The sequence below is a fragment of the Palaemon carinicauda genome, chromosome 10 (assembly GCF_036898095.1).
Source record: "Palaemon carinicauda isolate YSFRI2023 chromosome 10, ASM3689809v2, whole genome shotgun sequence".
Taxonomy (NCBI): Eukaryota; Metazoa; Arthropoda; class Malacostraca; order Decapoda; family Palaemonidae; genus Palaemon; species Palaemon carinicauda.
Genome location: NC_090734.1, coordinates 62,456,890 through 62,469,389, shown reverse-complemented (window position 1 = coordinate 62,469,389; position 12,500 = coordinate 62,456,890).

The following is a 12,500-nucleotide window of genomic DNA, read 5'->3' as shown; positions in this document are numbered from 1 at the left end:
CCATTCCTTTCATTTATCGTATTCATGACCCCACTAAAGTGTTCCATCTAACGTTGCCTTTCTTTTTCTTTTGTCTGTTGCTCTAGCAGATCCAGATGTGTCTGGGTGTGTTTTTTTTTCTATGGGCATATGCTTCTACTTCTTTGCCCGAGTAGAGACTTCATTAATAGCTCTGTGAGTAATTATTGCACCATAGCCACTGAATAGCTTTGCCAGCCCCATCTGCTTTCCTATCTGAATATACTCCCCAGTCATCCCTGTATTTTCTTTTGACTTCAATCTCAATACTGGATACTTATCATGCTCTACTTTGTAATTTCAATTATTCCTCAAAAGCTTCCAACAATGATTTTCAGTATTTTTCTCCTTTTTATAGTATCTCAAGTTTCATTTGATATCCATGTTTTTTCCATGTAACTGTATGCCCCAAAACTTCACTACCAACTGACTGATATATGTTCCTAATATCACACCATTTTTGGATAATTGTCCTCTTTTCGTCTCTTAAAGTCTCCAACACTGCAATCGATCCCTACATTCAATTACAAAGGGATCTCTGTGATCATCTTCTAGAAGCTTACGCTCTTCTTCTAGAAGCTTATGTTCATCTTCTAGAAGCTTTTTCAACTTCTAAGACCTTAAATGTGAATACACATACGGAAATCATCTTCTACCCGGTTCTCACAGTGCAATTAGAAAGAAAACATAAAGACATGTTGACATGATTTTCAGAAACCCAAATGTGTAACAAACATCTCTTATCCATAAATAATACCTCCATTAATGAGTAAAACAATACTGTTGTGCACTTATATACTTATGAAATGTTTACACATCATTATGGAATTTTAAAACATCTTATTTCTGACTCTGAGTGTGATTCTAATACTATTTTTTTTTCTGAAAAATCTTCGTAAATACTGAGATACATTCAAAAAGATATAATAGTTTACTACAAAAAATCAAAGAGTCTGGTAGAGCGTGTTAACCGAGAACTTCATATATAAACTGCATGTTACTGTGGGAGGACATTCTACTGAACTATCTACTGAAAGGCATCTTCTCAATTAGAATGTCTCCCTAAGAAGCGTTATACGGTGAACAAGTGAGAACGAATTTTGATGATTTAACTCTTGAGGTATCATTATTTACTCACTGCAAAATATAGTAAATGATATCTCAACACGATATAAGATGTTGCAAAGAAATTTGCATGAGGCAAATGCAATAGACTAACTGCTAGATTTACATTCCCTTTCTATTAGACTTTAAGCTTTTACTAAACTACAGTTAAATAGCTTAACTAATCTGATTGATAAGCGTATGGTATCTCTTTCACAATTAAGGGCTTAAGTGGCTATTTACAATCCTAATACTGTATTTGAATGGTTATATGATAAGAAAATTTTATACATAAATTTATATATATATATATATATATATATATATATATATATATATATATATATATATATATATATATATATATATGTACACACATATATATATATATATATATATATATATATATATATATATGTACACGCACACATATATATATATATATATATATATATATATATATATATAAAATATCGGGTGTGTATATATATATATATATATATATATATATATATATATATATATATATATATATATATATATATATATATACACACCCGATATTTTTTATATTTACATTTCTATGCATATGCTATAAGGATATATATCTTTATTATAGAGGTTAAAAGAAAACTTCCCTCTTCTGTAATTTTGCAATAATATTAGCGTTGTCTGCTCCCATTCATTCTAGAGAGGATACGTTGCAATCATATGGTACGGCATTATGAAAAGTATTAGACCTATTCATCATAGGTATTAGGTTAATGTCTGAGTCAAAAGACTTGAATATTTCATGATAAGATTAATAGCATACATGAATCAGTACTTCAGTTAAATCTTTTTACAACCTTTGAATAGACAATTTCACTTTACAGGTTTTGCAAAATGATGGAATTTCTTTGTAGAAAATGATTTATGATATGTAGCTGTGCGGGGATGAATTGGATAATGCTAATGAATAGAAAACATCGATTTTTATTACATGAAGCACGAGTCCTGTTCGTTGTAAGTTATACCAAAAGCTCATCTTCCATTCGGCTTTAATTTTTTTTTCTCAACAATTATATACAGTATGTCAATTGTTAAAGGATCAAGGACACCTTAACTGCATAAATGGTGCTTACACTATCTTCATGCAATAAGTCAACCTACATAATAGTGTCTGCTGACTGCCTCATAGCACAGATGAAACTAAGACACGACTGCGTCCGAACTAAGCTTTTTGGACTCATGAGAGGACTAAAAGACATAAAGCGTGTCTTTGATGGGGTTTAATTACATGGATGGCCACCATGAATACGTTTTATAATCTCCTCTCTTGGGCCGGTTCGCTGTTTAACTTTTGATATAAATCTATAATGATCTTTTTATAGTAAAATGAAGCAAAAATTTAATACACATAGCTATATGTATTGCTATATCTAAAAGAAAAAAGAAAAATAGTTCATTGTCATATTTCCAATACATATTTCTTGTGTATATTTCAGGTAAAATATATACATGGTTTTCAAATGTTTTTGATTCTTAGAAATTTGCTTATTTTGTATTTTAAGTACGGTATAGATATATAACCTCTCATGTTTTTCTTTTTACAATTCAAGCATATAACTATCGCCGGGATGTTGAAAGGGTGTGACCAAGAAATACAATGAGAAATAAAACGGATGTCTGTTTGCAGACGAGTGGAATATTTGCAGACACTGAATCAGACTTCTATGCCCAGACCCTAAAACGTATACCATCAGCAATTGGGCCCTCAGCAAATGTAGGGCGTCCTGAGACAGGATGCATATTTGAAGAGGCAGCTTAACTGTTTATTGGGCTGTTCTTATAAGATCAATAACCATTTATAGCACAAATAGTAAGAAAGTAAATATGATATTTGCTTGTAACGAAAGTTGCAGTAAAGTCCTGTCACTGAAATAGTCCATATAAATTATATCACTTTTGATAATGTGGTATTTTTAGATTAGGTCAATCCCTATTAAGACTAAACTATTACGATTTTACATCATAACATAGGGGTTAGACTGGGTAGTACCATACGTAGGGAAAAAACCATATGCGTGCCAATGAGAGAGAGAGAGAGAGAGAAAAAAAAATAGTAACATCAGTCATTTTGAGAAAGATGAGCGTCATCAGGAATGCTGTTATTTGCTATCGTTGATCCCGCCGGAGCTTTGTTTACTAATTAATGAAATATTGTCTATCCTTCATAATTTTTTTTTACCTCTAATATAATACAGAACGACTAAATATATTACATGATTCATTTGATGATATATTCCATGGTGAAGATGTGCCTTTCAAAATATTTACCATTAAGTGACAAAAACATTAAAGGCAAGTCAGGAAAGCCTATCTATAAAAAAGAAAAGAAAAAAAAAACGTGTGTATCCAGTCACTGATCAGCGCCACCTGTTGCCGACCCGCCCAACTAATTTGCTAGAATCTCTACGGGTTTCTGTATGTTGGAGGCTTCAACTGCTAGAATAACAGTTTGATAATATTCCTCTTAAATTTTTCATATATTTATATTGAATCATGTTGATAATTAAACTAACTACATTTTTTTACGTAGCTTCTTCGTTTATTTTCTCATTGAGAGAAGACACCCGTCCTTTACATTGGTCGAAGAGTTCATAAAAAATCCATACTTATACGGTATTTAATATTTATCATTGTTATTCAACACCCGACAGCATATATCTCTTTTACAATATGACTAATCTTGAGACCTTAGACACATTTACAAAATGCAAGTTATAAACTAGGCTGTGTGTTAAATGCATATACAGTACAGTATACTATTGAAAATATAATTTGCAGAAGTTGAAAATCACGCACCCGAAATCGGACCTATACCTGACTGAGCTAGGAGAAAAAATTAATGATGTTTGGTCTAGTATTGTCTAGGCTTATTAAGAGTCACACTTTAATTGTATCAAATAGAAATATGGCTAGAAAAGATGCTCTTTTTTTTTCTTTTTTTTTCTTTATGTGACTTTAGTTTCGAGAGGTGCAAGTTTTCGACTATATTAGTAAAATAATGGCTTCTCGAAGTGGTCTCAGCCTCAATGTATAAACTCATACTTTGATAAAGTACACATGTTCTGCAGGTTACAATCATATATACTTGTATATTAAATCTACAACATTACCTTAACTTTGCAAAAAAAAAAAAAAATCCACCTTTTGATGATAGTTTAGTCTGAAGGGGCAATATATTTAACACCTACAACTTGTTTACAAAAGGCGACGGCATTACTCTGATTGTTTTGAAGATTTGAGTCACCGTTACCAAATTGTGAGATTCCAAACACCAGAGAAGGATGGAAATACAGCATGTGGGTTCAAAGGAAAAGAAAAATAGTAAGTTTTTACAAAGTTAAATTTTGTTCTCTTTATGGTGTAGCATAGATTTGTATGAACCTTGATTAAAAAAAACACCCATTATAGTTTGAAGAGAATGCCATTGGATATTTTCCATCTGGCAACGCTGAATTGAGTAAGCAATTAACAGACAAGCGTACAGCAAACCAGTGCCATCCATTGCCAACGTGCCTTACTAAAGCAGGCAAATGCTCGCAAAAATACAAGCGACGCTCTTAATTTCCCTTTACTGTCCTTGGTCAAGTGGCTTGAAAAAAAAAATAAAAAAAATAAATAAAAATCATGGCGTGGGTAAATGATGTATGAGGAAAGCATGTAAGTCCAAATTTTTGAAATAAGTGATACTTAAAAACTTGGAATAATTAGTAGAAAAGTGATTGTAAAAGTATAAGCAATATGTGGAACAGTGTATGGTAAAAATATATATATATTTTTTTTTTTAAAGTTCTGGGTTATCTCTATTATTATTTTCATAGGCTATCAATGTTATTATGAGATCTAACTATGCAATAGGATATTTGTATGTCTTTTGGAAAATGTTCATGCATAAAAATTTAAATTTATCATATATAATGATTAACTTTTAAAAGTAAATGGTAGTATGGAGAACAGCATTCGGATGAGAAGTGATTGGGACGTTGTTTCCCCAACTTTTAATTTTTTTCCTAAATTTTCAATTATTTAGCATAGAAATAATAGCATTTATTATTTCCAGAATACACCAACACTCCTTCATTATGCCCAGAAATTATGTAGGCACCAGCCGCAGGTAAATGGACTGAAGCAACTGGCTAGTCTATGTTTAAAGGTAACCTAGGCACTAAATCAAAAACAACTTTTTCAAAACAATTTTATATTAAATTGTTTCTTTATTGGTAATGCCTAGTCCTCTTCTCTTATTACAGGATACTTTCAGGTAGTTAGAAGGATTTGAATGACGGGAAGACTTATGATCCCATGAAGGGTCTTCTCCTATCAAAAATAGGCACATATTGTGTAATACTCAATCATGATTGCTCAGATACTTTTTGACTTACCAATTACTGAATTCGGCAAGATGGTGTATGTTTATGCATTATCTTGTGGTAGCAAGGCTTCGGAGGGCATGTCCAATACAGGATGGTAACATTCAACCTTGTGAATGTTGAGGTCATCTTAAAGACTTACCCATATGTAATGAAAAAAATACCAATTCAAGTCAGAATGTATCTTCAGTTTAATGATAGTTACTTTTCTACTGCGATAAAGCCATTGAAGGTCATATGCTAGAGGGGTCAGCCTATAATAGCACAGGTCAATTGTAAAAGAGGACCAACCATTGTTTTTTTTTGGTTTGAGAAGTGATGCAGGGCAATACCCCTAAAGTACTTATTATTCCAAGAAAAAGTGGGAATGATGCTTTCATGAAAGGGACAATTGATTGTTTGATGCCATCCTAAATCAGAAAAAAATAGATGTATAGGAATTTTTTCTTGAGGATAATGAAGCATACTCATGGAAAGACCTATTGTTTTATACAGATTAAGATTTTACTTATCATGAACAATATCAAATATCACAAGAATATCCATGCTATGGAGTTTGTGATCAAGCATGATAGCATCATTGTTCTTTTGGTACCCATTACCACAGACAAAACTGTCATTGGATGTGAGTGCTTTTGGATCTTTCAAGACCTACATGCATCGATGGCTTGCTAACTTCTCTCTGCTGTATCCCAAGGCCGAAATCAAATAGGAAGAGATGCGAAACGAGAAACGCAAGACCCGAATTGTGTCTAAGGTGGAAACAAAAGTGATAAGAAAAATCTTTATTAACTGTGTCACTATGTAAGTAACACCACGCAATCACAGCAATACAGTTTCTAGCCTTGACTCACCAAAGCAAAATCAGGTAGATCATACTGAACTAGATTCCAAGTTACAATAGAATCACTGGCAATGACGAGGCTGATCACCTGGCCAAGTTAGCCTTACTGTGCAACCTTCACTGAAAAGCATCAAGAATCAAATGACAGCCATTTGCCACATACAAAAGACAAGCTAAGTAAGGCGAGCCTTCCTTGACGGCTCCAGATCAGCCAAATGGTACATTGAAACAACTAACCTAATCCTGCATCCTCTTGTTAGGAGTATTCTCCACCAAGTTGCTGTTATCATTTGCATACTGCGACTGGAGTATCTATGCAACTGGCAAATCATCATCAACAACGACAACAACCCTGCAGCCCATCAGAGATCAGAAAGACCGTGCAATAATTGCCAGCAACTGTCGGATGAGCCTCTGGAATTCTACCTGTTGCATTGTCCAGAAACAAGCCTACTAAGACAGGATTTCAACTCTAACATCTCTGTGGCAAAATAAATCATTGCTAATGTTGATTCATTTTCAGCCTTTCTCCCAAGCCATCATCCGCCATAACGTAATTATAAACACAAGTTTGAAACCAAAGTAACCCAATCTTGTAATTCTCTGCTTCAACTCATTTTAGCTCCCCTCTCACTTGCAATTCTCTTCTCTCTTTTAAAACAGGTGATGGACTTACTTCCAACTAAACATTAAAATCTGATAAGCACGTAAACGTCTCTAAGATACATAATTAAAATTATTTTTCCCCGTATTTTCTGGTACTGGAATTTTTATTCCTCCCTTTCTCAACTACGTATACCTGTTAACCAATTTTTCCTTTCAGCTCCTTCTTTCTCAAGATGAAGCTCTAGACTATTGTTCATCCTTAAAATTGAAGCTTAAACTGATAAGGAAGCTTTCTGCTACTTCTATACCAATATCTTAAACTGAATACTTCTTAACTCCTTCCAGAGCTCTTCAACTCCTCGGGACTTACTGCTGTACCACTTTCTCTCCAATAGGTTCTTTTGGGGTGATGACTTCCTCCCCTCTGTCACCTTCTTCCTTTTCATTTCACCTGAAGAGTAAAGTGCACCTCTACAAATAAGGAAAACTGAACTGACAATGAATAAAACTTTGCTGATTATCTATGACCCACATCCCAAACCACCTACAAAAAGAGGCGCAGAATATCTCATATACTAAATCACATACTAACCTAAAATACACCTATGGGTTGCCTGGCCGTAAGAGTCAGACAACAAGGTCTCCCCTTCTCTGATTTCACAAGCATGTGGTAGGAAAGGCTATTAATATATTGTAAATAGTTCAAGTAGAGGTAATGTATATTTCCTTGTCTATTTTTGTACAATAAATGTGTGTATCAGATTTCTTTAATTTTATCGATTTTTAAGCTAAAATCATCAATCTAAAGTAGTCCTGGGCATATAAAATTGCAATGGATTTTTATACAATACAATACAATAATGATATAAGGAATAACTATACCCTTAGATATAATGAAACACCTGAGCAGGTACTGAAAGTAACAGTAGGAGAAATGTAGAAAGCATTAAAAGTCTTTAAATATAAGGCAGGAAACCAGAAGAAGAATGCCTAACTAATAGATGGAGGAGATTTCATAGTAGTAAAACTCGATGAACTTTGCACAAAATGTCTGAAAGAATGTTTTATTCATACAGCTTAGACAAACCTTATAATTATACTAAGCCACGAAAAGGGAGACACAAAAAGCATGAAAAATAACCGTCAAAAAGGTTCGCTCAAAGTAATATATAAAACGTTCACAAAGATCAAATTAGGCCGAATAGAAAGACAGCTAGACTGTAATCAGCCAGAGAGCAAGCAGGTTTTAGAAGTATGTATTGGAACTGACCACATGTATGTAATTAACCTTCAACGGAGAAAATCAAGAGTATGATAAACCACTATATATGACGTTGATGCAAAATGAGACACTTTAGCATTAAAGAAATTCCTTCAAAGACAAGAAATAGATAATTCTTATTTATAGCATTTGAAAATATCTTTACAGGAAACACAGTGATGCTAAAAATACATGGAGATAGTGAGAACTATTCAAATTTAGAAAGGAGTTAGACGGGAGACCCTATCTCTCCTAATTTATTCAAAGAGTATCAAGAACTTTTTTTTGCAATAAAAGATTGGGAAAATTTAGGAATTAGCATTTGGCTTGATGGGGAATACCATCAAAATTTATGACTTGCAGATGACATAGTTTTGTTTAGTGAATTATTGGAGCAATGACTAATAAAAAAAAAAAAAAAAAAAAAAAAAAAAAAATCCACAAACCTAGGACTGAAAATGAGTATGAGTAAACCTAAGATAATGTTTTACAAATGCAGAGACAACAACTAAAGGTTATGGAAAAACTTCCTTAGATTGTTGATAAATATACGTACTTAGGGCCGACGGTAAGTGTTTCCCCAGGTTATGGTAGTGAATTAAAAGGATAAGAATGGGATGGAGATCATTCCGTAAACCAAATGAGGTTGGGAAATGTAAATTGCTACTCTCTCTATGAAGAAAAGTATCTGATTTGACGATCCTATCAGTATTAACTTATGCATAAAAATCTTGGAGCCATACCATAGTCTTAGAACATAAGCAAATTAAAACTGAAGGACCTATGGTAAGATTAATGATGGGAATAACAACAAGGGACAAAAAAAGAGCAACATGGATACGAGAGAACACTAAAGTAGAGGATATTCTTACGTGCAAGGAAAAGCTATAGTAAGCAGCTCTTCTTGAGGGAAAATACAAAATCAAACCATTTTGCTCTAGTCTAGGGTAGTGCCATAGCCTCTCTACCATGGCCTTCCACTGTCTTGGGTTAGAGTTATCTTGCTTGAGGGTACATTCAGGCACACTATTCTATCATATTTCTCTTCATGTTTTGTTAAAGTTTTTTATAGTTCATATAGGAAATAATTATCTTAATATTATTACTGTTCTTGATATATTAAATTTTTCTATGTTTATTTTCCTCACTAGGCTATTTTCCCTGTTGGAGCCTCAGCGATAATAGCATCCTGCTTTTCTCACTAGGGTTATAGCTTACCACTTAATAATAATAATAATAATAATAATAATAATAATAATAATAATAAGAATAATAATGGGCAAAACATATAATGAGAATGACAGATAATAGATGGACATTAAGAATAACAGAATGGATCCATAGAGACTGCGAAAAGAGACAGGGGAAGAAAGAGAAGACTATGGGCTGGCAAAATGAGAAAGTTTGCGTAGTGGACTGCCACAGAGGGACCATAAGGTTCGGGGCGGTATGCCGTAAACAGACGGAGGTGGGAGAACATTCCTGAGACCTTTTTTTTTATTTTGCAGTGGACTAGTAACAACTGGTGATGATGATGATGAGGATGAGATATATATATATATATATATATATATATATATATATATATATATATATATATATATATATATATATATATATTTATTTATACATGTGTATATATATATATTTATATATATATATATATATATATATATATATATATATATATATATATATATATATATATATATATATATATTTATACATGTGTATATATATATATTTATATATATATATATATATATATATATATATATATATATATATATATATATATATATATATCATAGACTCCTTTAAGGAAGGACTGGAACGTCAGGACCTCGGGGTTTTTAACTTGAGTCTGAGAGACTTCAGGCCCGATTTTTTTTTAAAATGACATATGTTATGTATTTTTAAATTTTAAGATCATTTTGCTTCCACAACTTTTCCTTTTTTTATCTCGTTTTCTATTCAAATCCCATTTTCTGTTCAAATCTCACTGACTAATGTGTTTTGTTTCTGTGTTTGTTATAGAAACGGTCCAGTTGGTGATCTCACAATATGCCACGTCACTGTAGCTGCTTTGGTTGTAAAGGGAACTATGATGGGACACCTTATGTAAAAGTCATATCCTTCCCAAAAGATCCTGAGGAGAGGGAGAGATGGATATTGGCAATGCCGAAATGATTCTTCGATCTGGCTTAATCATTCTACCATCAACAAAAAAGATAAAAGAGGTGCTTTCTAGTAGTCTGCAGGACTCCAACCTCAAAACGTTATTCGACCAGCTTAAGCCGCAGCAGCGTTTGGTGAATCTAATGTTTGATGAAGTAAAGCTGATCGAGACATTGCGATTTTCTGGAGGACATGTTCTAGGATATGCTCAAAACGTTGCAGCGGGTAGTGACCATGAAATGCTTGCTTCACATGCTATGATTGTTGAAGTTGCCTGCCATTTTGGTGGTCCACGCTATATTCTACGCGTTTTACCCTGCAAAAAGCTAGCTGCCGATAAGCTGAGTGAACTTCTTACTGAAGCTGCCTCAGCTGTAGTTGGTGCTGGCGGTACTGTGATTTCTTTGATATGTGACAATTGCAATACCAATCGCAGTGTTTATTCGAAACTTGGAGGACCTGGAAGTTGTCAAGTGCTATCCATTCAAGAGCAATCTATGGTCTTAGTGTACGACTACGTGCACATCTTCAAAAATGTTCGTAACAACTTGATTACTGTTGATGGCCACACACTCTCATTTCTTGTACATGGCAATGAGTACAGAGCTTACTGGAGTGATATTCGGAAGCTTTATGAGATCGACCGAGCTACTCCTATTCGCTTAACCAAGCTGACGCACACCGCTGTTTTCCCCAAACCCCTTCAACGCCAGAGCGTACCCTTAGTATGTCAGGTGTTCAATGACAAGACTGTTGCTGCCTTAAAGACCTTCAAGGATTCATTGGGCATCAGTGAAGGCACCATCATTCTCACCCAGACAATGAGTGAGTGGTTCAAGATGATGAATGTGAAAGACCGTTTCTCAGCTAGACATCTACGTGACGAATCCAGACAGCCTTGGACAGCAGACTGTACATCTTTCACTAAGTTGGAGGACGCCTGCCAAATTATATCGACCTGCACATGGCAAGGAGGTAGTGGTCGTAAGCTGAAGTTAACTAAGCAAACTGCTGAAGCATTCATTGTGTCTACACGTAATAATGTGGCTGCTGCCAAATTGCTTCTGGTAGAGAAAGACTTTGACTACGTTCTTCCTGCTATATTCGCGGATGAAGCCTTGGAAAAGTTTTTCGGTCAAGCCAGGCAAAGAAGTGGTGGAAACTTCTACATTGATGTAGTTGACATTATGGCTGCAGTAAAAGTTACAAATTTGCAGACACTTCTAAAGCATGACATTATGCCAGAATCTAGTTCTCGTGTGCTTGATTGCGACAAGAATTGTACTTCTTCCATAAATCCAGATGAGCGAAGTGAACTCATTGACGAGATCACTCCTCAAGACACTCGGGAGCTCTTGAGGTCTGCTGATAACCTTAAGCATAAAGTTGTATATTTGGCTGGATACCTTGTTCATAAATATTGAAATAGCACTAGTATGGAGGATATCATGGATGATGAAGATGGTAACGAGGTGTCATCTGAGTTCTTAGATCATTTGAATAGAGGTGGACTGAGTGTGCCAACTATTTCAACTGTCTTTTTTGTACATAATGCCTATAATTTGCATGCCATGACTAAAATGCATTGCAGCTTTCATTTTGCTGAATTGTTATCTTTTGTAGATGCACCTTTAGCTACTAATAATGCAGCATGTACGACTTTAGCCAACATTCTATTGAAAGCTCAGGTTCTCAAAGTAAGTGACAAAGAAAAGGCTGTGAGATGCCTCAGGAGGCAAGAAAAGCTCTCCATCTAGCGATGTTCATCTAATCAAATGTTAATGTCTTTGAGTTTTGTTGTGATGAGAAATACCGTTCTTTATTTCTTATTTTAGTGTTTCATTGTTTTAGGGCTTGTTTGGAATGTTTGAGTAATACATTATTTGACAATATATATTAAATTTGGACAGAACTACAGACTTGCCTCTTAATATAATCAGCCATCCCTCACCATCTATGAGTTACACACAAAAACGAGTAAAAATGACCAAAATTCACTATTTTGACCTTGAAATATGACCTTTTGACCTTGAAGATGATGAAGATGACCCCAGGTGGTGTTGAAAATGTC